The sequence below is a fragment of the Desmodus rotundus genome, chromosome 7, assembly GCF_022682495.2.
Source record: "Desmodus rotundus isolate HL8 chromosome 7, HLdesRot8A.1, whole genome shotgun sequence".
In the NCBI taxonomy this organism is placed as follows: Eukaryota; Metazoa; Chordata; class Mammalia; order Chiroptera; family Phyllostomidae; genus Desmodus; species Desmodus rotundus.
Window position 1 is genome coordinate 125563739 of NC_071393.1, and position 26651 is coordinate 125590389.

Below are 26651 nucleotides of genomic sequence, written 5' to 3' on the forward strand. Positions count from 1 at the left end.
AATTCTTTCTCATATGTAACTTACTGTGGAGTGTCGAGAATTTGGAGCACACAACCATTACCTCCAGTGGAAATTGTACTAATTTTTTCTTCACCGTATTATTGACTGACTCAAATTAACTGGAGAAATCCAAGGACGGCAAAATACGAAGGGCTTTGGACACTGGGGTACCGATCTTTGGAGACTTATTGCACTGTCAATATTTTGTAGCTATGAAGATTTCCACAATGAATACTTTAAAATAAGACCATTATAACAGAAAAAAAATACTGCATGCCAGTTTTACTCTTTTTTTTTTCTTTCCCTTTGCTCATTACTATTGGTTAGGAAGGTCAGGGAGTAAAGTAATCTGCTTGTCTGGAGCAATAAGAAAATCCCAGAATAGTCACTATCCAATGCAGATTCTTCCGTCATTGGTTTCATTCAGTATCTATTTGCGGTTCAAGCTGGGCCAAGATGTTGAACAGGAGTTTAGCTGCAGCTGTTGCCAGTGTGGGGCGAGCTGAGTGCTTGCTTGAGAGGAGGCCACATCTCCTGCTCTAGCCGCTCTCAAACCAGCACCGTTGCAGATGTGAAAACTGAGATCCTTCGCTCCAGACCCCACCAGCCCCTTTCTTCCACAGCTGTCCTGCCAGGCTGCTGTCCCACGTGGGAATCCAAAATTCCCATCAGTTCTGCACATACCGGTCTTCCTTTTCTGAAAGTTTCTATTTGAATATTATACTCAGAATGTTCTTAATTAAATTTATCTTCAGCAGACACGCACACGAGGTTTTCAGCAGTCTTTTATGAGTCTTTGCTTTGCAGTGTCGACTATTCAACTGTAAAGCCATTTTCAACCACCTATATCCATTGGGTTAGTTTATCCTTTTTTACAGAGTCAAGATTTTTGTTATATCCACTAGAGGTAGTATCAGTGTGGCCAAGCCCCTCCCTCTAACCTCATTTCATTTTATTTTATTTTTTAATTGAAGTTATTGGGGTGATATTGGTTAATAAGATTATATAGGTTTCAACTGTATAGTTCTAGGATACATCGTGTGTACATTGTGTTGTGTGTTATAAGTCAAACAAAACATAATGGTTTTTTCCTCAATAATTGCGGTTTATATTATTTCAACTACATTTTATAACTTTTTAATCATCTTTTCTCTCTCTAAGGCTATTGATCTATTTGCTGCTTTTTAAAAGTTTTTCAAAAGCTATTTCTCCTTCAATCTGATATGAATCGATCTTAAAAATATGTGTAAAAATCAAAATGTACAAATGCTTATGATTCTTAAGTTACTCAGGCTTATTTTCTATTTCTCTAGCTTTTCAAATTTGTGTGTATGAAAACATTCACATTCTTATTTCTTCTATTTCTTAACTCTTTATATAGTAATGAATCATTATTTCATGAGAGATCTTCAGTGAGTCACTCAGCTAGTGGGCTCCATTAAAGTGTGATTATTTTCTTCACTGGTGCTATTACTAGTGCTCATAACAATAATAATTCTGATTCATTGAGCTTGTGTGAGGTGTCAGGCACTCATGAAGTATTCAACATGCACTTTCTCAGTGGAGCTAATCACCACCCTCTAAGTGCAACTAATATTATCCACGCTTCAGAAGTGAAGAAACCAACACTTGGAAAGATTATGGAGCATCATTCTCTCACAGCTAGAGAATGAAAAATCAAAATTAAACCCAGTTACATATAAATCTAAAACCTATGCTTAAGAACTACACTATTATTGCAATTGCTTCTAATATTTAGTCTTATAAATTAGCAAGTTAGTTGTAATCCTTTTAGATCAATTTAGAGTGTTAAGCATTGTTAAAGCAAGTTGTATGAAGAAAGTTTGGAAGAATTGGGACCTCTGAGCTACACAGTGGGGGGGAAGCAAAGATTCAAGGAGGGTGTGGCACGTGCCCTCGAAACCAGAAAAGTCGTCATGTGCGGAGCCGTTTGCGACCCTTCAGAGAAGAGATTTGGGACAAGCCCCAGTGGAATTGAGTAACACCCCCATGAGGAACACTCATGGCCCCTATGTAACCCTACATTGAGAGCGCTCACCCTCTCAAAAACTTAATAGCAGTTTATTGAGCACTTGCTATGTGTTAAGTGTTGTTTTAAGTGCTTTGCACACTCCCTCTCCTCTATTCCTCCTGATTGTTATGCACACTTAGATGAGGAAACAGACCCTGAGGTTAAGCAAATGTTCGCAGGTAACATGATTAGTAACAGCTTTGACCTCAACATCTTTCTAACTGCAGGGACAATGCACGTTAGAAGAAACCATGGCTACTCCAGAGAGCACCAAAGAGAAATGTGGGATGCAGAGAAAACAGATGAGAGTGGGAAGCAGGAAGCTAACATTTAAGCCTATTTTTGAAGCTAATTTAGACTATAAAACAATGAGACAAATAATTTTGAAACTGGAGTTTATATTACTTAGACATTGCTTTCAGCTGGTAGCAACAGACACCTGACTATGATGCTTTAAACAGGTAAGACTATTTCTCTTATGTAAAAACATTTTGGCAGAACCGTCCAGGGATGTTTTGGTGAATCCACAAGTACTTCAAGGACTGAGTCGTCTTACAGTTTTCTACTATTACCCATGCTTTCCGTTATCCAGACAAGCTCGTAGTCCATAATAGCTGCAGAGACTCCAGCTGTTACATCTGTCATCTAGACAGCATGAGAAAAGAAGGTGGGAGTACAAAATAATACCCTTCTTGGTGGACCTCCAAGAAGGTCCAAACAGTCTTTACTTAAATCTTATTGACCAGGACTTAGTCACATGGCCAAAAACTGTTTTAAGAGAGTCTGGGAAATGTATTGTTTCAGCTGGGTTCACTGTCTCTTCAAAGAAAACTGAGGTTACCTACCAAGGCAAAAAATAAGTAACTAAACAAAAGAGGAAAATGAATTTTATTAGCATCCGGTACTCTTTGTCATAGGCTAGGATTGAGGAAGCACCTTTCAGCCAGCAGCGTGAAGTCCAAGCAGTGTCTCACCGACGCGGATGTAAGGAGAGAAGGATAGCCCTGGTAAACCAGCCTGTCTCATGTGCAGAGTTCATTCTTAAACATAGTCGTTGTTGTTTTTTAATTTGGTCATTTTCAGACTTCTGGTATATAGTTTACATTGGACCTTGTGGATTTAATTCTCCCTCCTTTTCACTATTATCAACAACAACAACTAAGATATAAACAAATAGTCCTAAATAACTTGATGTTGGCTCATGATTGTTAGCCACTCCTGCACTGAGAGTTCAACGTCAATGCGCTCTTGGCCTTCAGTACACCCTTCTCTCGGCCTGACTCTCTTTTCTTGTCTAGTTTTCCTGCTTTCTTTTCCTGCTTTCTTTTCTGAAATGTTTAGATGCTGTGACATGACACTCCTGGGTTGACTTCCAAAGGCATTTTTGTAAAATTCTAAAATAATTCATGTGCTATTATATACAGTGGCCTGAGGCAACAGGTGCATATTACCTAGAGGCCCAAATAGAGACAATATTAAGTGCAAAACACCCCAAACAAAACCCTCGGTTAGAAAGACTCAAATCCCCCAATTGCTCGAATGGCTCTTGTTCACATTAGTCTCATTCATAATGTCCGTAATATCAATGAAATTCACAAAATTGTGAATAAAAATTCACAATTTTTATTACTTCTTCTGGCCCCACAGTTTTATCTTTATTTAACTTAGCTAAAATTTTAGGGATATGCTTTGTATTTATTGATAAGTATCAAACAGAAAGAGCAGAAAGAAAAGTCAAAAGAATGTGAAAATGATAGTTGTATTAAAAATAGGGAGTACCAAGGAAAGTTATTCTGAAGAACTCAGGAAATATCTTAGTCTATAAATAAAGCTTCAATCTTTAGCTTTGGGAAAAATTAGTTTATTGTCAATGTTTGAGGTAAAAAAAAATAGGCAGAGAAAAGAGTAGCTTCAACATTACTCCCTTCTCTTTACTTCTAACTGCCTTTTGCAACACTTACCTCCGATTTGGATCTGGCCCTATAGAAATAAAGTTTACTAGAGCACTTGCATTTTGCCTACAATATAGTTTTTAAAAATTACATTTTGCTTTCCAAAGCAACCAAAATTTTTCTCTTCACTCACATTAACCTTTCTCAAGAACAAAGAGACTTGCTTTCTGGCACGCAGAGAAGTGGCTTGAATGATGAATATTTCAACTACCTCAAGAAAACGCTCTGAGGCCAAATCACAGCATCAAGATGGTTCGGGAAAAAGCCAACTGCTTGATATGCAAGCACAGGCACTTCTGGGATCCAGAAGTGGAAGGGATGTCTCCTGCCTCTAAGTCACTCTTAGGGAAGAAAACAGTTGGAGGGTAAAAGAAGCCAACATATGGCAGGTGTGACCAGCAGAGATGTGAGCGTTGCCAACCAGAAAGTCCAAAATAGATGTTCCTTGCTTCTTTTCATCCCTTAAAATATTTTTACATATAAATCACCCACAAGTGTGTTAGATCACAAGACAGTTGAAGTTATATTTAATTACATTTAAGTACAATCAGAATGAACAGTATTTAGAAAGATGTGTCAGCATGAAGTACATTCTAGTCACAACGAAATGCTTTGTCAAAAGATTTAGGCTCTTAAGAGCAATTAAACTAAGAAATAGAAAAATAAGTTTTAAACTAGGAAGTAAAGTTTTTCACTAGGGAATAAGTTTTCTTATAAGCAAAATGTAATACTGGAAGTGTACAATTTAGAAGAAAATGTAAAAACTTAATTCTTCTGTCAAACAAGATCTCCTATGCATCATTCTGTAATAACTAATAGAAACAAAGTAGCAGAAAGCAGATTGCAATAACGAATGTAGAACCAAACAAGCATCAGTGTTCACATTTCATTGACATAAATCTCTATCTATCTATCTATCTATCTATCTATCTATCTATCTATCTCTCTATCCAGTTACTACCTTCCAGGTACCATAGTAAGGGCTGGAAATTCAACAGGAACAAAAGTGGTTTGGTTTCTATTGCTTTAAAATATAAGTTGAATTGTTGTGTAGGCATGGCAGGGCCAACAGATCAGGAGACAACTGCCATTGAAAAGACAGTCTGTTACACTCTCAGATCCCACTGGAAGGGGGCACACTATGCATGCCATGCAGGGCCACACAAGGAAGCCCTGGGGTCAGTCTGAAGGCAGAGAGAGCGGGAAGAAAAATAGGCAAGAGCCTTTATTGTGGTCTCACGGGAAGGAACGGGTGAGGCCGGGTAAGTAAGTTTAGGATTGGTTAGTGTGGCTCATTCAGGAGACTCTGGAGAATAGGGCAGGCCCTCGTTGTCTGGTACCTGGCTCTGGGTGACAAGGACAGAGAAACAGTGGCCCTGGGAGTGAGACCCTGATAGAAGAGGGGGTGCCTGGGGGTGCTGGTACTGGATTGGTGGGTTTTCATATAAAAGATATGCTCACAGTGGAGTTTTTTTTACTCTCTCTGAGAATTGACTAACCCTGGGAGGGGCAGTCCCTCCAGTGTCCCCATGGCCCAGATATTAAAGCATCAAAATAAAATAAATAAAGACATAATTAATATATCTTTGTGCAAGAAGTTTGCTTTCTGGCGGAAAGTCAGAGAATTAACCAAAGAATGCCTATAAAAGACAATAGTGGGAATGGGGAGAATTCTACATAGAATTTATGGGACACCTAATCTAGACTAGGAATCAAGGAATATTTTCTTGAAATAATGTCTACACCGAGTCCTGAGGGACACAAGAGGCAAAGGGGAGCAGAGAGATGAGGAGGCACCATTCTCGGCATGTACTAACCGGGACCCCTGAGCACATTTTGGAAGCTCCGTGCCAGGAAAGAGTTTGATATGACTGGTGTGTGGACAGCAAGGGAGGCATTAACGAGACAAGATTGTTAGTCGGTGCCAAATATGTAACACCTCCCAGGTATTAGGTCTTCTGCTGGAACTAGAGGCTGACCGAGTGGACAGTTTTAGAACCGAGATAAAAATGATCAGATTTCATCTGAGGTGCATTGGGAATCTGTTGGGTGGTATTCAGAATATGCTTGAGGAGGATAAAGGAAGAGAGGAGGGCTCTGTTGCAAAATAATACCCTGACATTGTCATATAACTCTCAACCAGAGTAAAGTCTGAGGTTTATTGAGAAAAATATGAATAGCAGGTGGTAGAAGAAAGATTTGTTTTAAAGAGTTATGGATTTCTTGATTTCACATATATGTTTGGTAAAGTCTGGGCTCTTTGTGATGTATTGTAAAGTATTTTTAGGAGGGTGGAAGCTGAGACATAGAATATCATTGTCTGGATAGGAAACAAATTGTTTTACCCGCTGTTTCGCCGTGTTACACCCTCCGTTCAAGTAGGAATAGCAAATTAAAAAGCACCTTTTAAGGCTGTGAGACTGATCGATGCCCATCTTGCAGTAACATTTTTCTCCTTATTTTTTGTAAGAAGGAGGGAATGACATCCAAAGCTTGAGAACTAAGACATGCGTGGTAGGGTTTGCTTTTGAAGTACCTAAATAAATAAATTCGGAGTTACAACAACTTCATGCTAACAACCATCTGTTGAGGGCCATAAACCTTAAATGTATTACCACAGTCATCTTCTCTGCAACTCTCCAAGGTGGGTGCATGATAAAAATAATTATTCAATAATAGAGGTTCATGAGCGTTAAGGAAGCCATCCAAGATAAAGAGCTCCTGAGCAGGGGAAGTGGGAAGTCACCCCCAGCTCAGTGAAGCACAGAGCCCAAGCTCTTAACCACTGGGTCATATACCACACTTCCTCCCGTCCCCTACCCCCAGAGCGCTGGGCTGTATGTCATGTAATCCATGGTTAAGAAGAAGACCTCACAGCTGGGAATCTCCTAGCAGTGTTTTTAAAAAGATTTTATTTATTTGTTTTTAGTGAGAGAAAGGGAGGGAGAAAGAGAGGGAGAGAAACATCCATTGGTTGCCTCTCAAACACACCCCTACTGCGAACCAGCGAATTTTGCTTTTTGAGACGATGCTCTAGCCACTGAGCCACACCAGTCAGGGCTCCTAGCACAATTTGCAGCCCACACTGAAGACATTTGTTAAGTCACAGCATCCTGGCCTCACCACCCTGACATCATTTGATTTAATTGGCTCTTTCCAAGGGCAAGCACGTCATTCGGGCCTTTGCAAGCAAAGTCACAGTTCCCCTATGAGCGTCTGTCCATCTCACCTAGATGAACGGGTTCTGCTCGCAAGGACTGCTGGAGCATGCTCAGCAATGTGAGTCAGCGAAGGCTTCTCAATATGAAACAGCTTCTTGTGACCCTAGGGCTCCCAACATTTCCTAATTCCTGTCGGAATAAAAGTAAAGGATATTTTAAAGATTTGTTTTCAGGCACCCAAATGACCCTTATTCTTTGATTCCAATGTCTTCGGTGGGCTGACAACCAAGTCACTGTAAAATAAAAAAATTAAAATCCAGGAGAAATCATCTCTAATGGAAGATGGCATTTGATATGCAGAGCAGGGAAACACGAACACCCCACTCAGTAGCCAGCCATTCATGTCTTTCACCCTTTCAAAATCCATTTTTTGTTTTTTATTACAGTTACTTCATAAATGATAAGGAAATGAACAGATTATAAGAAACAGAATAAAAGAGATTATCTAATAAGAATCCATTTTTGAAAATATGTATTTTATTTATAGAGTTTATGAAATAGTTTTATTAGTTCATGTTACTTAAGGAGAAAGAATAATTTTACCTAAAGTTAGCAATCATATAGAATAAGAAACTACTTATTTGAAAGAGAACGGGCAGTGATTCTACTGTCTCAGAATATTTCCCCAACTGCAAGGGCAGGTGGCCTCACATTTTGCACGGTGCGATTCTGTAGGACCTAGTCTGCAAAGCACCATTAGACCACATGTCAGACTCTTTTATTCACCAACCATTTTTGGTTTAGTCTTTCTTGTCTGTCTATGGTTCTGTTGGATGCTCTGCATGAGCTCCAACCAATGTCAAGGAAGTACCACTTGACCCCATCGAACTTTTTGCCCAGGCTGCATAACCACCTCCCAGCTTCCCTGCTGATGCCAAGGGCTGGGCATCAACAAGGAAGACTCTATAGACACCTGCACAACCTCAAGCTGGAGGCGCTAGGAGCTTGATGCCAAGTCGGATGAACTTGGACTAGTGGAAGGTGGAAACAGAAGATGACTTTTTCCCCTGCCCCCTCCACGAAACTGAGAAGAGGTGGCTTTTTAGAGAACAGTGCTCAAGAGCCAGTGATCAGCCGCGTCCTCTCTCTTCATTGGCTCGCTGCCTGTGTTCCTTATTCCTGCTCCCTGAGGTTCTTGTTCTCTCGTAAAGCATTGCTTCAGATTCTGTTTTCTGAGGAATTTAGACTAAGACAAACATTTTCATCAATACTTTTCTTTAATTATCTACATCTATATAGTGTTTTTAAGGTTCGCCAAAGTACTTTCACAATAATATTTCATGGAAACTTTTAATATGAGGTTTTGAAAAGAAAGGAAATTAGAATAATTAAGTCATGCTTTTTATAAAGCACTAGTAAAAGCCAATTATGCAAAAGAGATAACTTCAAGCTTTCAAAGTCATAGGTTTCTAATCCAGATAGCTTTCACTAGGCTTTAACGTTAAGCCTTTCTTTTTAAGGGATTCAGCTGAGATCTACCAGCTTTGTATTTAAACAAGAATTTCCTCCCATTTCTTCTCCTTGCTATCTTCATGTTTTCTTCTCTGTCTCCTTCGGTTTTTTGGTATTTTTTTCAAGGAACTTTACATTCCTTTGTCTTATACTCAGTGTCTTAGACACAGTCTTGTCCTCAGAAAACTACGTGGTGGTTATGGCGACAGGTGTGGAGACAGACTACCTGGGTTCACAGTCCCAGCTCTGCCACTTATTTATGGCCTTGAGCAAGTGGCTTCATTTCCCTGAACTTTTTCTCATCTGTAAAATTGGGATAAAAATAATACCTACATCACTGAATTATGTAAAGGATTAAATTAATAAATTCACTTACAGCAATGCCTAACAGATATTAAACATATAACCATAGATTCGTTGACTTCTTCTCTTTCGCTACTAGAATTCTTTGAAGATAAGGCAGAGTCACAAGGTGAAGGTCAGTGAGACACAGATTCAAATCTTGGGTTCACAATTAGAGTTGTTGACCTTAGCAAGTCATTTAACCGACACGGCAAGTCTACTTAATGTCTTGGTCCTTTTGTGAATTTCCAAATGGCCATAATCCCTTATCTGAAACCCTTGGGTTAAATATGGGTTCAAAAATCTAAAATCTGACACATTTTAGAAATTCAGTAAGATACCTATACAATGTATTTCCATAACACCCCCATCTGGGGACAGCACCTGGTAATTACACCAGACACAGTAAGATTTGTACTGAAAATCTTTAAAAAATTATATACACTGGAATACATTTGAAAATGTAAAGAAATTTAGTGGAATTAGATCAGGTTTCACCACAAAACAAACTGGTCATATGTTTCCAATGTCTTTGTGTTCCCGACTTGCAGAAAATGGACCGTGACACTAAATTTCCAACAACCGCCAGGACACAAGTCACTCACTGTGACATGTCTCACTTTGAAGGAAATTACCTTCTCCTGAAGCGCGTTGTCTCACGGCTCTGAGAGGCGGGGTCTAGGCACCACATTTGCACTTACTACCTTCCTCTTTTCTTTATTCATGTCCTTCAGCTGGTCTATATATATACATATTTATTAAGTACACTTACCAGATACATACTAAGCAAAAGAGGAACATAATTTCACAAGACATGATTTACTGTCTAGGAAACAATCCTACAAAAATGTTGAAAGAATTAAAATGTGCTATACAGATGTTCTGCTAGAAATAGGTGGCTGTTTTATATGTTTCCTTGTCTCTATTATATACTTACACTAAACCTTTTGAGAAATGGGATGGTCTTGCTCATAAATAAGCACTAAATAACTGTCACAAAACTGCAGACAGTTCTTTCTTTTAAAGTGCTAATAAATTCTCAAGCGAAGGTTCCTTTTAAGATGTCTCTAGGGTTCAATGTTTTAAAAAACAAAAAACATTACCTGTTCAATTACTCGCTGAAACTTACTTTTCAATTGTCGTGAGTCGAAAGCATGAATCTAAAGTTAGATTTTACTGACAGTGGGAAATCCTTTAGGTTGATGTACCCTCTAAAAAGAGAGAGGGTTCCTATCATTTGTACCTACTCAGAGCCAAATTTCTCTCTAGAGGTATTTTTTCATTATCTTATGATACAACATATTTCATTAATATTTTAAAGACAAAAATAAAGCTCCAGTTAACTCACACAAAACATCAGTCAAATCCATTACTTGGTATCTATTAGACATAATGACTGCTTTGTGAGGCTATAATATTCAGTCCTCAGCTCTCTGCTCTGTTATCTGAGGTGCTAAAATCCATTCTTTGGATTTAATTTTTATTTTTGCATCAATAAACATTTACCTTTGTGTGAGCTTCTTACCTCAGAGGTGTTCAATATTTGCTCTGTGATCATTGCCCTTAGTTGTTATTTATTGAGCACACTGCCCTGTCCCACGGTGTCCCCTCAGGACCAGGCCTGCCTCACAGCTGGGCAATATGCCTCCCAGTGCGGTCGTATCTGTCTCGCTCTCTCACATGAGACAGCTCGAATAATCTTTGAAACCCCAAGCTGGTGTCGTTATTGAAATAGAAAAGATGTGTTATCTTTTCAATACTCTTTTCGCCAGTTTCTTCTCCCATTTCACATGAATCAGCTTCAACCAGTTAAGTTTGTTAAACAGAGTAAATAGAAATGGAACAGTCATTTACAAGAAGCAGCTCAATTCCATTTTTAATGGAAAAATCAACCCTGCGATTGTAGCATTTTCTCAAGCCTTTTCTTCTGAAACCCCACGGTGGGGGTGGAGGGAGCCAGAGTTCATAGACACATATTGTACATGTATCTTGTTTAGAACTGTCACATCAAGGTGATGCCTGGAGTACGTGTTTAGTCAAGCAAATTATAATCTTATCAAAAGAAGGATATAAGAGGAATACTAGCACAAAGCTCGCTATAATGGGTGAACGGCACCCAAGCAATCATCTCTATTCTTTGCACTGATTTTTGACAACATCCTACTCAGCGACAGCTGCTTTATCACTGCCTTTAATGAACATAAACCAGAAAATCTTGCATAATTCAGCGAGAGGATTCTGAAGGCTCTCCGTCTGTCTGAGGGTGTCTGCTTTGCTGAACAATTTTGTGGCCCAGGGATTTGTTAAGTAACAGGTGCACTATTACACACACGAACAACTGGCTGAGCAAGGAGCGCTGTAACTCAGTGCCCATCGTCGGATGATAACGACATAAAGAAATTAACTTCCTTAAGGAAGGAAAAATAGACAACGTTTAACTTGTGCAAATGCATTTAAGCTAATGTTGTAGGGAAGACATTTTGGATTCAGAACGAGCATTTGTTGTTTCGTTTCAATCCTCTTTCTACATCGCCATCTTTTATGCTCACAAACAGAACTACCATGGACAACACAATTTTTCCCTTTGCAGGCTTGTACTGTTTCTGAGTTTATACATGCGGGGAGTGCATAAAATATGGATTGCGTTAAAATTGGGCCCTGAGGAACTGTCCATTCAGCCAAAAGGAAGATAAAGCAAAGTTTTCACCTATGGAGAACTTACCACAGGCACAATTAGAACAAATTCAAACCTGGATTAAAAATCTGATCATGGTTAGGTTTCCAGCTCATGGCTGTTTGAGTGCATCTTCGTATCTCTGAACTCGGACTACTTAAACTACAAGCGAGGTGGCCAAAGACTTCTTTCACCTGTGTCTTCTGAGGATTTGAAGACACATGCAGGAATAGAACACTGAGACTTTTAAGAGCACAAAGAATGTGGGATAACAATCAGGGCACGATCGTTAACATGCAAAACGTGAGATACTAAGATGTAAGGCCTCCGGACAACCTAGACGTCTAGGCCTCAGACCCACAGCACCCCGTTTGACGGCAGACGCGTGCCCCTGGGCTCACTGGCCGGGGTAATAGCTATCTCATCTACCAGTTACCACAAGCGTTTGTAAGATTGGAATGGGACAACGCAGAAAACAACTAAGGAAATAATATTGTGTATCTAATTATATAATGAAGGTGATATTGGTTCATTTGACACTAACATTGTCATTGGTGATGAAATGTCTCTTAAATGTAGTCCTTCTCTGAGAAGACAGACACTGTATGTTTCAGACATATCACCCTCTGTGCTGACTCTTGCAATATCCCCTCTGGGTCCCCTCTCTCCTGTCTAGCACGTCAAGTTTGTTCAAGCTCCAACCAGTTGTGCTTCTAATCTCTTCATTCTCTTTCTTAAAACACTTATAAAGATTCTCCAACACCAATTCCAGCTGCTTAGCTTAGCACTGAGGTAAGGGAGAGCATGAAAGTTTCATCAACCACGGGAAAACAATATGCTTAGGTATTAGGAACTCATTACTGGGCCCCAAACAACTCTAGCAAAGCCTTCTCTGCCTGAAGCTCTGGTTACTTTTTAACCTGCTAACTCATCCTCTTTACACTATGTTAGCTACTTCCCCCTTATTTCTCCAGCCAACTCTATCCACCATCACAGCACTTTAACTTTTTATTTCTAAGACTGCCTTCCGCTCAAAGTCACAAAGCAACATGCATGTCTTTTTACCTTTGGTCAGTGCCATTGGTTAGAGGGTTGGCACGAAATAGTCACCGTTTGTTGAATGATTGGACCCGCTGCCCACCATTAACTTCTGCTGCTCGCAACGTAGAAGAATCCCTATGGATTCAGATAATATCTTAGTTTCAGTCTTGCTCTTTTCTCATTGAATTCCTCAAGTCCAAGTAAGACTTACTTGAGTCTTTGTATAATCTTGTATCATAGATTTTTTCCATAATGGTATATTAAATTAATGAATAAAATGGCTACAATCCCCTGGCCCTTTATTTCCCAATTTAATTTAGTTAAATTCTTTAAAAAAGCTTATTCTGTCCTTACTTTTATAACAGTTTATGCTTCCATCACATTTTCAAACCTCTCGTAGTATACTGCTTCTGTTAGTGCCCTTGTCTTGTAGCCTCCAATCCCTTGCCTAGACGGTCTCTTTCACCATGAAGCTTGCAACCTACTCCGCTCCTGTATTACTTGTTCCCTTTTCCAAATGGGACAGTATGACATGAATACACAGTATAACTGTGTTTCTCTTTGTCAGACAATGTTACAACATGGGACATTGGAAAGAACATTGACCTTGCTTTTAGAAGACATAATCTTTTCTTTTCATAGGATTGGCTACATACTTTTTAGAACTCAGTGCAAAATAAAAATGAAAATATTTTGAACCTTTGATCAGCACATGCACACAAAAGCTATTTTCTTTCTCCTGTGGCTTCTTTCTCCACCTGTCAGGATGTATTTCTATTTGCTGATAGATCTGATGGGGTAGATCTATGTAATGCTGCATTTCTTAGGTATGAGGTCGCTCTCAGAGTGATAGCAGTCTTACAGGTAACCCAGTTCCACAATTCAGCACTGTGCACAGGCCCAGTCCTGAACCTCCCCAGTACCTGTTCCCAGACCCCTGCCAGCAGTCAAGGGCTGCAGTGGCCATTGGGTGGGAGCAGGGGAGGGGCAAGCTGAGAATCAACGCTGTAAAGGAGAGAAGAGGCAGAGGCAGAAAGCAGGATCCACATGAGCAGAGGTTTCAAGGCCCCTGGAACGTTCCCTTGTCCTGTTAGACTTCACTTAGAAAACATAGTTTCAAATATAAAATTATTAAGGGCTTCAAAGTGGTAACCACAGAGCAGTTAACCTCAAACAGAGAGCCCCTTTCTGAGCAGAGGCCCTGGGGGGCTGAACCAGTTGTACACACTTAACCTTGGGTCCTCATTTTCAGGACTCATTATCTACTCAGGAAAAAGTACTCCCTGATTCTCCATCTATATACCAAATAATATTAGTAATTTGCTGTATCGATTGTGAATTATCAATCATAATAAGTGCTTAATGTGCCTGTGGTTTGGGGCACAGCCTCTCATACTTGACTTCCTGAGTTCAGATCCCAGCTCTGCTTCGTGCTAAGAAAAGTCAGGCCTGTGACACTTGACGTTTACCTTCAATGACAGACTTCAGTCTGTACTGTGGGGTAGCATATGTGTGTGTTACTTACGTTAATTAAACAAATGCTTAGATGCTATTCAAATAAGTGCATTTGAAAAACGGTCAGCCAACACATCATCATGAATGCACAGTCTAGCAGTCAGCTAGCTTTCCTTCAGAAAAGGTATATTTTCTTGGTGGCTGGTACAAACTTTCCAATTATTCCCATCTGTTAAAAATAGTTTATCCTTTGATAACTACTATTTTACATGTAAATATATGGATTTTTAAAAATTATTAGACACAATGACATGTTAATCAGCACGGTAAATATTAGAAATGGATTTTTGGGTGAAATTAAATGCATTCGGGATAGTTGGATTCTCTGCAATAATTTTAAAATACTCCCCGCTGTTGATGATCAGCACATACAGATCCAGGCACCCTCCACCCTTAGGAATGATACATTAGGCTAAATTCCACAACCGTCTGGTGTCCAGCACAGTCTGGAGCCTTGAGCAGTGTGAGTGACAGAATTGTTTCTATGCAGTTTTGGCATTTCCTCCAGGAAACTTCCTGAAAATACTGGGAATACGTAAAAGGAAAAAGATTTGGGAAAGAGCCAACAGTACAGATCCTATATGACGTGATTTTTAGGCATATGAATACAGGTTACGTTAATATGTGATATGTATGGTACCAAAATTTGATCTAAGATTTGTGCATTACTTTTCCGGGGCTGCCACAGCAAAGTGTCACAGGATAGGTGCCTTCAACAACGGGAATTTATTTTCTCATACTTCCGGAGGCTAGAAGTATGAGATCAAGATGTTTGCAGAGTTGGTTTCTACTGAGGCCTCTCACCTTGGCTCGTGGCCTGTCTTCTACTGTGTTCTCACGTTTTCTGTCTGTACATGTCTGTGTTCAAGTTTTTTCTTCTTATAAGGGCACCAGTCAAGTTGGATTAGGTCCCACACTAATGACCTCATTTTAACTGCATTTTCTCTTTAAAGCCCCAATCTCAAAAAGCAGTGATATTATTAGGTACTAAAGGCTGGGACTTCAGCATACAAATTTTGGGGAGACACAATTCAGCCCACAACAACTTGTTTTTGTCACACACTGTTAGGAAGTTTTGGAGAGTAAATAACTTTTAGAACCTTCCATTTTTTGGCCATTACTGTTGTTTACCAAGCAGAACCTAAGAGGTGTGTACATACAAATTTTCCTGGGTCAGTTCAGTCTGTCTCTGGGCCTCTGTTTCCAATTCACAAGGTTGTTTTAATGATTAAATATGTTAAAGAATATGAAGTGTTTAAAACAAATACCTTGTGAATAGTAAATGTTTTTCATTATTAATGTTATCCTTTATTAAATCAATGATGCAATGAATGAAATAATGAATTAATTAATCAATAAAACTGAGTAGTTTTACTCATTTACAGAATTCAAGTAAAAGCAAGCAAGAGTCAAAGAACTTGTACAACAACTGAGATACCCAGAGTCAAACTCAATTTTCTTTTTCTTCACTCTGTCATATGACTCCTTTTAAGAGCCAGCTTCACAAATGTCCACCAAAGTGTGATTCCCACCTGATCATTTGCTAAGACATTTTTTTTACCATAAATGCACTAAAACAACTATATTTCAATTACAAAGATCTCTGCATACATGGTTGATTTTAATTTAGTGTGAACTATTGTTCAACTAAACTACATATTTAATAAATACTAATTGGGCCAAGCATGTCGTTAAAAGAATCACATAACTGACACTGAAGAGAATTTATGGTGAACTAGTTTATATCAATTTGATCACACCCATCTATTAGGTTCTGTTTCTTAGTAGATACCAATAATTACAGGTCAGCTGCTCCACCACCTGACCTATGACCAGGTTTCAAAGAAGGAAAATCTCAGACCATAGTCTGCAAAACATCTAGACATGTTTTAGCAAGCATGAATAAATAGTCATATAATCTCTTATCAGCTCAATCAAGCCCCAGGCTTCTGCTCTCTTCACAGATCCCAAAATACCTTGCATGAAAGAGTCACCTGAGTCAACTGCAGAATTAAGCTAATCTGCTCTCAGGCATCTAAGACGTCTCCACACCTATACCAAGACACAGATTCCTTCAGTGGTCAAGGCCAGGGGCCAATTCCCAAGGACAAAGGGTAAAGGGTGCTAGATTCTATACCCTTCCTGTTTATGAAGAGATGCAGTGTTTCTCTAAGATAGTGCTGTCAATCCACATAGTTGTAATACCACTAATTTTGGTTATGCTACCTTTTTCTAACACTCATTGTGTTGATTATTACAGGGGTTGAACGGAGGTAAAGGAATTCCAAATATTTCCTCGAGAGTGGCCACTTCTGTGTGGTCGTTCTGCCTAAGGGGAAAGGGCGCTGGCTGGGTGTGAACACTAGATACAGAAAAGGGACCCCGGGATGCAGGCTGACAGCAGCACATGTTTTCATCTCACGCTCCATACTACAGCGTTTAAAAGAAACTAAAATAAAACGGTGAGAAAGGCATTCGATCTTGCTTATTTTTAATTTACTCCTTTGTAAACAAAAAAAGTAAAACTAGCCTTATTGATTGAATCACTCATTCATGTCTTTTATTCATTTCATCATTGATTCAATTATGGATTCTATTAATAATGAAACCATTTACATATATATGTAAATTTACATATATGTGTGTAAACAAGAGACAGAGAGAGAGTTACCTTTCTTTTGAGAGAAACTTTGTGTCTTTCAAGTGTATGATATGCTCTCATTTGCTATGAAGAGAACAATCTGTTAGCGAGTATCTTCTGGAAGATAAATCATTCATTATAGTTGCATTTTTGTTTTTTCTAGAAAGGTCGTTTCTATGAATTTTCTGTAGGGCAACGGACAACACGGCAGATGCTATGTCTGTAACATATATGTGTTGTGTCAGTGTGTACACTTGGATTTTCTTAATAGAAATGACTGTCACCCATTGCAATTAATATTTTCTCAACTTCATTGGTCTGTAGAATTCTAGGCTTCAAGGTAAGTACTCCACCACACACAAAATATATTTAGAGATCTAGAATAAGATAATCACCCCCAAAGATCTATTCATTAATCATAGAATTGTAGATAGTATGTGCTAGATCTGAGGTATTATTTAGCATAATATTTAGATATTCTTAGATGCTCATATACTGACCAAGGGTTTGAAAAAGCCTTTGACTTGAACTAAAAAAGTCCACTTAACAATGAACACTTGCATAATTCCTTCTGTTATGTAACGAGCACTCGGCCTCCCACTCTTGTAGGAGGAATGCAGTACAGATATATGAGGAGTATTCTAAGAACAAAGGGGGCGCCGATGATGCATGGCTCTCTGGTACCTTCTTGAAATATCACAAAAGCTTTCTTATTATTACCAGTAAAGGATGAGGATGACTCAAGTTATACGAGAATAGAGCTCCCTTCGATCAGGACCATTTTAGATAAATGCATGTATGCCTTAAAGGGCCCAGCACATATTAAGAATTAAGGATTTTCATCTGATGATTGGATTATGATAGTATTGAATTCTAATCTTGGGCCACAAGGCTTCTAGATAGGCATGAAAAACCCAAAGAGGAAAGGGGAATAGGTGTGACCGTACAGGCCAGTTGGTCACTATAGCTGTCAGTGATCACATTATATGCTCGTTTTCCTTGTACCTAACATGAATACAAATTGTGGAACCATTAAATGGAGGGGCCCAAAGGAATGCTTGAGGTCACCTAGACTAGTGTTTTATGGTTTGTCTTTGTGTTTTTTAGCAGTGAAAATCGTTTAACTGAAGTAAAAAAAGAGTATTTAAATATATGTCATTACTCTGGTGGCTTTCGGAGTACTGCTAGGAAGGGTAGACCTAGAGGAAGATACTCCACCTCCTAGCCATGATGAGAGCCATCACTGAGGTAGTTAGGATGAAAAAAGAGCATGCCTTTGATAGGTATTTAGAAGCTAGACTCAACATGTGGGGATAAAGGAAAGAAGGATGTCCAGTTTGGTTCCCAGGCTCCCAGCCTCAACCCCTGGACATGATGCAAAGTGGATATCCACAAGAAGCAGGTCTGTTTGGAAGAAGAGTATTTGGATGTAAGATAAGTTATACAGGATCTGGTAGAACTAGCGTCTGCTTGAGTGTGGTTGGAAGGGTAATATTGTAATAATTTATAGTTTTAATTTGAACATTTCACCTAAAATGTCGTGTGTTTGAGTGTGATATTGTTATGTTACAGAATTCCAAGCTTATGATTTTGTAAAAAAGATTCTGTAATGAGAAAGTGGTGTTATTTGTGCCTGACCTGGTATTTATTTGAGTTGATTTTGAGATGGGCAGTGATAGTATAAAAGGGAGATTTTAACACAACCCACACACACACCTTCTTTTCTCCTATGTGTAGATACCCAGTTCTGTGACCTGTGGTAAATCCCCTGTTGTGAGGAACTGTCCATTGGAAAGATTAAAAACCCTGGATAAATTGTTCCTCTCAGCTAAATCTGTCTTAATATGTAATCGTGTCTCCAACACACCATAGATGTATGACCCCAGAAAATTGGGGGTCATGATTGATTAACATGCTTGCCTCTTGTGTGTGCTCTAAATATTCCTCACTTCCAGTAATAAATCCCAGGTTTTTTCACACTCCTTAGGGCAGCCTGCAGTCTACTCCTTTGCTGACCTCGCAGGCTCCTTCCACTCACTAGCACCTAGAGAATCAATCAGTCATAACACACCCATCCTACCTCATGTCGGAATAGGCACTCATCATTTTGAGTAAGAGCTCCAAATTCTACAAAAACCATAAAAATAGGCTGGTCAATATATTTTTCTTTTGGAGAACCTATGCACCCCAATGTTCATAGCAGCACAATTTACAATAGCCAAGTACTGGAAGCAACCTAAGTGCCCATCAGCAAATGAGTGGATCAAAAAACTATGGTATATTTACACAGTGGAATTCTATGCAGCAGAGAGAAAGGAGCTTATACCCTTTGCAACAGCATGGATGGAACTGGAGAGCATTATGCTAAGTGAAATAAGCCAGACGGTGAGGGACAAATACCATATGATCTCACCTTTAACGGGAACATAATCAACAGAAGAAAAAAAGCAAATAAAATATAACCAGAGACATTGAAGTTAAGAACAATCTAACAATAACCAGAGGGGAGGGGGGAAGGGATAGTAGGGAGAAGGGTTTTCAGGAACTACTATAAAGGACATGTGGGCAAAACCAAGGGGGAGGGTGGAAGCAGGGGAGGGAGGTGGGTTTGGCTGGGGTGGGGTAGAGGGGTGGGGAGAAAATGCAGACAACTATAATTGAACAATAATAAAATAATTTAAAATTTGAAAAAAAAAATTTCTTTTGGAATCATCAAAGCAGAGAACTCTATCCATGCTATTTGATGGACAAGGCTATAGCCTCTGACCCCTCCTTCACGGTACACTCTCTGCAATGTGGAAGAGCACTTCACAGGCATCACAGAAAAAGAAAGATTAGTGGTTAGGCTCCTAGGGTTGGTTGAATCACTAGAATGTTAGTCTCTGTCTCTGATCCAGTCATGATAATTTTTCAGAAAAAATCTTCTGTGTTCCTCTATTTAAATATAAAGGATGAGAATTGTTGCTTTGGGTTTTTTTGTTGTTTTTGTTACTCATGACCAGAAAAAGATTATCATCTATATCTGGCTGAAGAAAAAAATACATTAGATACTAAACTCTGAGGAATATGAAAAGATTAAAGAAAAATTAGTACAGGGAGGGAAAGCTGTGCTGAGAGATTTTTTAAATGGCCACAGAAAAAAGATGGTGTACAGAAGACAAGGAAAAATAAGGATCTGAAACTCAGGAAGGATCTTGGCCTAAGCTATAGATTGTTCTTCATCAGTGTATACATCAGATATAAATTTTTTTTTAAAAGACAGGATCACCCAGAGATGCAAGGTAAGGTCTGGAAAGAAAAAAGCCCAAGACAAAACCTTGAATACCATTTAAAGAGTGGAAGAAGAAGACCATGAGGAGAAGGAAACAAGGAAGAAGTGGAAACAGGAGGAAGGGAACTAAAGAGGATTAGTATTATGAAAACTAAAGGAAAGAGAGTTTCAAGATCTAGAGAAGTCATATAGGATAAAAACAAAAAATTATCCAGTGAACTTGTCATTTGGAGATTCACAAGTTGACTTTGTCTGTGTGGTGTTAATGGAACAGTGCAGCCTGGATTGTGATTGGAAGCGTTGTAGCATGATCATTATGTGAGCAAATGAAGAGAAACTCAACGCTTTCCCGCTCGGAAATAACATCGCCTCTCACCCTTCTTTTCCCACATTATATTGGAAGTTCTAGAAAATGCAATAGGACAAACAAAGGAAATAAAAGATTTACAGATTAGGAAAGAAGTAATAAAATTGTCTTTGCGCACAGATGACATAATCATCTGCATAGAAAATCTGAAGGAATTGACAGAAAACTTCTAGAACTAATAAGCAATTGTAGCAAAGTTGTTGGGTGCCAGGTTATTATTTTTTTAAAAAGTCAACCACTTTTGTTATTTATCAACCAAAAACAGGTGGAATTTGAAGTTAAAAAGTCAATACTATTCACATTAACACCAAACAAATATATTCTTAATAATAAATCTGACAAAATATGTACAAGATTCATATGAAGAAAATTGTAATATCTAACAAATAAAATTTAAAAGAACTAAATAAATGTAGAGATATTCCGTGTTCATAGTTAGGAAGATTCAATATCTTCAAGACGTCAGTTCTTCCCACCTTGATCTATAGATTCAATGTGGTATCAATCAAAATTTGACAAAGTTCCTGAGTGAATATCAACAAACTGATTTTAACGTTTTTATGGGAAAGCGAAAAGCTCAGAATAACTAATAATATTAAAGGAGAACAAAGTTGGACAATTGACACTACTCAAGGCTGTGACTTACATCAAGCCACAGTAATCAAGACAGTGTGATACTGACAAAGAAACAGACAAATAGATCAATGGAACAAAATAGAGAGCCCAGAAATAGACCCACATAGATACAGGCAATTGATCTTTGACAAAGAAACAAAAGCAATACAATAGAGCGGTGATAGTGATTTCCACAAATGATGCTGAAACACTGAAAATCCACATGCAAAAGAAAAACCAGACATAAACTTTTTGTCCATCACAAATTTAATTCAAATTGGACCCCAGGTCAAAACATTAAATCCAAAACTGTCCTAGAATATAACATAGAAGAAAACCTAGATACCCTTGTATACGGTGATGATTTTTTAGATACATAGACGAGGAGCAAATATTTATAAAAGTCAGATCCGATAAAGAACTGCTATCCAAAATATAAAAATAACTCTTAAAACTCAAGAATAAGAAAACAAACAAGACAATTAAAAAAACCTTAACACTAGTTAGAATGGCCAAAATCCAGTGAGCAGACTACACCAAATGTTGGCAAGGACATGAAGCAAAAGAAATCTCATTCATTGCTGGTGGAAGGCAGCAGTTGAGCTCATCGGTATTTACTCAAAGGAGACAAAAAATTTTGTCCAAATAAAACTTGTACATAGATGTTTATAGCAGCTTTACTCATAAAATTGTACATTCATGTCAAATATATAACCTTAATGAAAAGTATCTAAATATTTATATAATTGAGTTTTAATTAATTTGATTTTAGGGGATTTCTTTAAATGTAGCAGGCTTGATTTTTAGTCCTGAACATTAGTAACATTAAGGTACACTTGAAATATTTATAACACGAGTAAAATCAAAGATCATTAACTTTATTCTCTACCATGAATCTTATGTATTTGGTGAATAAAAACAGAGAAATCAGATCTTCTCAGTAACCAAGAGTCATTCTTTGCTAATGCAACACACTTTTGCTCTTTTGGCATTATTATAATGAGGAACAGTGTTTTACAAAAGCAAGTCAAGCAAATACATTAAATCATGACCTCTTCCTTTGCACTACTCTAGTTTAAGTGCCCTGAAATGAACTTTTTAGTTAATTAACATTCTTCTGTTTGTCACGTTAAGTAATTACTCTTTTCAATTTAATTGAAGCCTTACACATGAGGGGCTGGGAGCTGGGGAGCAGACCCACCTGATGCATTAAGTTCAGGGGAATGACACAGAGTTGCATCCAGGAGTCAAAGGAGCAGCCTGCTGGGAGGTGTGAAGCGAAGTAATGGGAATCATTAACATCTCTTGCTCCAATAATTGTATTGGAAGGATGGATTTCAAATATCCATTAATTTAAGTGGTCTTTATTCCATCATTAAGCACACTGCAGATTTGGCACAGACTTGTGCATATGCTTAGCACAAATAAATCATGTTGTACATGTATGCCCTTTGGAGTGATTGTTCTAAGAAGCTTCCCCGGCATTCCACGTCTGCGACTCTCGTGTCTGCTGCTGTAAGCAGGGGTGGGCTGGTAACTGAGTGAAGTCTTAAGAGCCCTGCTACTCCTCAGGAGAGGAGAAATTATGTTTTCACTTCAGATATTAAACCTCGAGGTCTGTTCATTCAAGGATAATTCATCCCTGAGAAAATTGCTCTGTAAAATCGAAGCTCAGATTAGTCTGAAAATTTGAGCTTAGTACTTCATAAAAGGTACGCCATACTTGCTTGTGTATAACCAACATGGTTATACATGGGTGTTTTTCTCACATTTTAATATTTCTGAAATTAGAATGCCTCTTAACAGTTTCCCTTCCTGCCCCTTCCAAATGTGTCGTTAGAAGTCTGGTATACGTTTAAAACGAATTAAATTTTAGAGATAAAGAAATGTAGTGCCCCAACTACATGGAGCTTATGTGATGAACTGGTGACTGTGTTTTTATCCTTATAAGCTTTACTACATGTTAGATAAAACACCAGGCACTTTCTGGTGTCTGACCTCATATAGTGTCCCCTCAAATGAATGGTTGCTTGTTATTATCCTCATCCATTATTTATATATCATATACTCAATTGAAACCTGTTTGAGCACATGCAATAATAATAATGATAATAGCAATGATAAAACACAAATTTACTGAAGATTTATTTGTGCTGACCAGATTCAAACCTGTATCTGAGTGACCCAATGTGTGGCTCTGAGGCCACGCTGCCTTTGGAAACCAAATTGAAATGAGGATGTACAGCTGCTCTGGCTGAGATATTCAGCACTAAAATAGTACCTGCTAATCTGTTCTGGTACACAATATGCCCCAAGGAAAACCCCAGAGACCATCAATTTTGGGGCCATGACCTTGCCCCTTATTAGTCAATAAGGTGTATTGATGCATCCAAACACAGGGTGCAGCAATACGCCCCTCTGAGTCGGGGTCCCTGTCTATAAAATACTCCCATGGCCATGTGTTCTAGTTAGGGTTGTTGTTTTTCTAAACGCAGTATAAGTTCTGCTTTCCTTTGGAGAATATCATAGGGCCATAAAAAATATCTTCACTCTATGTTTTGGGTTTGTTTTTTGTTTGTTCATTTGTTTGTTTTGCTAGAAAGTATAACCTCCACTTTTAGATACCAAATTATCATAAAATCTTATTATAAGGAATAGTGTGCATTTCCTGAAACATAAGCAGTTTGTTCATTACCAAAAAATATCATAAGTTTTAACCTTTGATGAGTCAGATTTAAGGAGCTACATAAATGGACCCGATATTGTGTATTGAACTCTATTTAGTTATCAAGGCTTTGGCTTACATGGAAGGGTACGTGCGTGGCAGACAGACAGATAATGTTAAAATGCTGATGATTACATCACATTCTCTTCTCAGGGGATTGATATAAGAAATTTTTCGGTGGCCAAGCACTAAGACAACCTTATGGACAAAAATTTATAGACGACTATGGGTCCCTTAATATATCTATGTCCCCTTCTGAGCTCTGGCTCTAAGCAAGCTTGGAGCTGATTTACAAACTACCTCTAGTGATGGTACAGAATTTCAGGTGGGCATTTCCGTGGACTTACTTGGCCTCTCCTTCTTACTTCCTTGTCCTATTTTTTTTCACCATTCCGCATAATTTATTTGCCTATCTTTGTCCTATAATATTGCCTATATTTATGTAAGTAGCTCAGTTTATTTTAGAAATTTATGAAATTAATAATTTAAAAATTAATGTCTGAGTAACTCTGTAGTAGAGAATCCTGACAAAGATTACCTCGAGCCAGGTAATTGAGGTAACGTCATCAGTGATAAATCCTGTTAATAGTGTGTTCCCTTCATATGATGGGATGAAAATGGCATGTTACCTCTCTGGCATTCCTCCCCAAAACCCATAACCCCAGTATAATCATGAAAGAATATCAGACAAATCTCAATGGAGGGATATTCTATAAAACACTTGACTACTCCCCCATAAACCTTTAAAGACATCAAAAACAAGTCCAAAAAATTTTTATAGACAAGAGGAACCTAAAGAGACTTGGTGGCTAAAAATCAAGTAGGTAATATTTGTAACTCCTAACACAGTGCCTGGCACATAGTAGGAACAAAAAAAATGGTAATCTAACCTTCTGTCCTCCTCTGTTCTCAATAATAGGAGCAAAGAGTAGATCATGGTGGTCTGAAACTTGAAAGATGATGATATATTATACTGTTCTGAATCCTTGTTATGTATTTCACTGTGTTCATCCCATCGTATGGGTCACCTCATTGATCCACACTAACTTACATAATGATACTCTCATTATCCCTAGTTTATGGATGCTATAATTGAAGGTCAGAAAGGTTCACTTGCCAAAATTACCCAGCTGGTAAGTGGAGAAGCTATAAAATAGAAACCAGAAGTTATGTCAAACTCAAACTCTTGGATCTTCACCAATTCATCAAAGCCTATTACTGAAATACAATTTGGCAAATGTTAACTTAGCATACGATTAATTTGCCACAAACTCAAAATACAAGAAGTGCGTGATTAGGGCTAGTGAGGACACTTCCTGGCAGGGTGTAAATCCGCAAGAAAGTAAACAGCCTTGAAGAGATAGCCCACCCACTCCCACGTCAAGCAATGAGCAAACAAGAGTCAACCATGATGGTCTGAAAACTACCTTGGCAACAGCAAAAGCCTAGTGAAATCAAACACTTGGAGAGCATCTCTAATTAGTTTAATTAGTCACTTTATAAATTGACTATTTTCTGAATTAAATTTTAGTTAACTAGCCAGTATCCCAACTTCTCTGTCACTCCACTCCTCTGCCAGGTCAGTTTCTCTTGAAATGGCAGGTGGAAATCCAGTCAACACTCCCCTATGCAAATACTTATGTATCTGTCATTAATACTCTAAGAATGTCATCTACCCAGACAACCTATCATGGTAAGGGAGTAGGATCCAGAACTGATGAGCTGACAGCTTTGGAACAACACAGTTGGTAAGATATTGCATGAAAACAAACAAACAAATAAACAAACTCTTTTCCCTTCTCCTTCAAAAGAAGACAATGGAAATGGCTGTTCTGGCAGAATTGTGAAGCTATCAGGTCAAGGTATGCCAGGGCATGAGCTCCAGGCGGAAAGGCAGAGGGCACTGCCCTCGTCTGTGTAAGAGTCAGCATTTGGACTCAATAATCCCAATAGCCAGAGCGATTGAGGAAATGGGGAAAGAAAGGAATTGACAAGTTATGCCTTCACCGTATGTTCAAACACACCCATCTGCTCATTACAGCACCGTTGTAGGGCACTCTGTCCCCATTTTATAACTGATAAAACCAAAGCACACATGATTGGCCCTCCTTCTCCTTAGCATGACAATCTCATTGCTAGATATGAGATTGTCATGCTAAGGAGAAGCTTCCGCCTTTATAAATGGGCATTTCCTGTTTATATAAATGCATATGTCATTCTCAACAGTAATAATAACAATAATAATCATGTCTACCACTGCTCCATACTCCATAGCTGTGTGAGCTGGGATTCAAGCCCAGCCATGCTGACTCCACAATTCATGCTCATTGCTAGTCCATCCAGAATTGCTTGTGGGGAACGATTGGTTTCTTCAGGTCTTCACATCTTGCTTTCTAAAGAGGCAATGATGTTCCCTGCTTTTTATGGGAATGTTTTAAAAATATGACATATCATTTTCTCATCTCCATAAACCAGAACCCATAGTCAAAGCTTTTATTCATGAGTCACAATGATTGTTGGTAACATAAATTATCATTCTAAGTTTTAATATGATAAACCCTTCATGATATTGAAATGTATAGGTCTACTTTACAAATTTTGTAGCCTACCTTATAGATTTTTCTTTGTTTTTCCCCTTTTGAGGACGGAAATCACAATTTTCACCTCTCCCTGCTGGCAGTATACTAAATAATTCTAACTTGTTCCTTTATTTAAAAAAACTATAAATATCTTTTTCCATCTATCAAACTACAGAGATATTTGTTGACAGAGTTCAGTAATTATTTCCCACACCATGGAATTT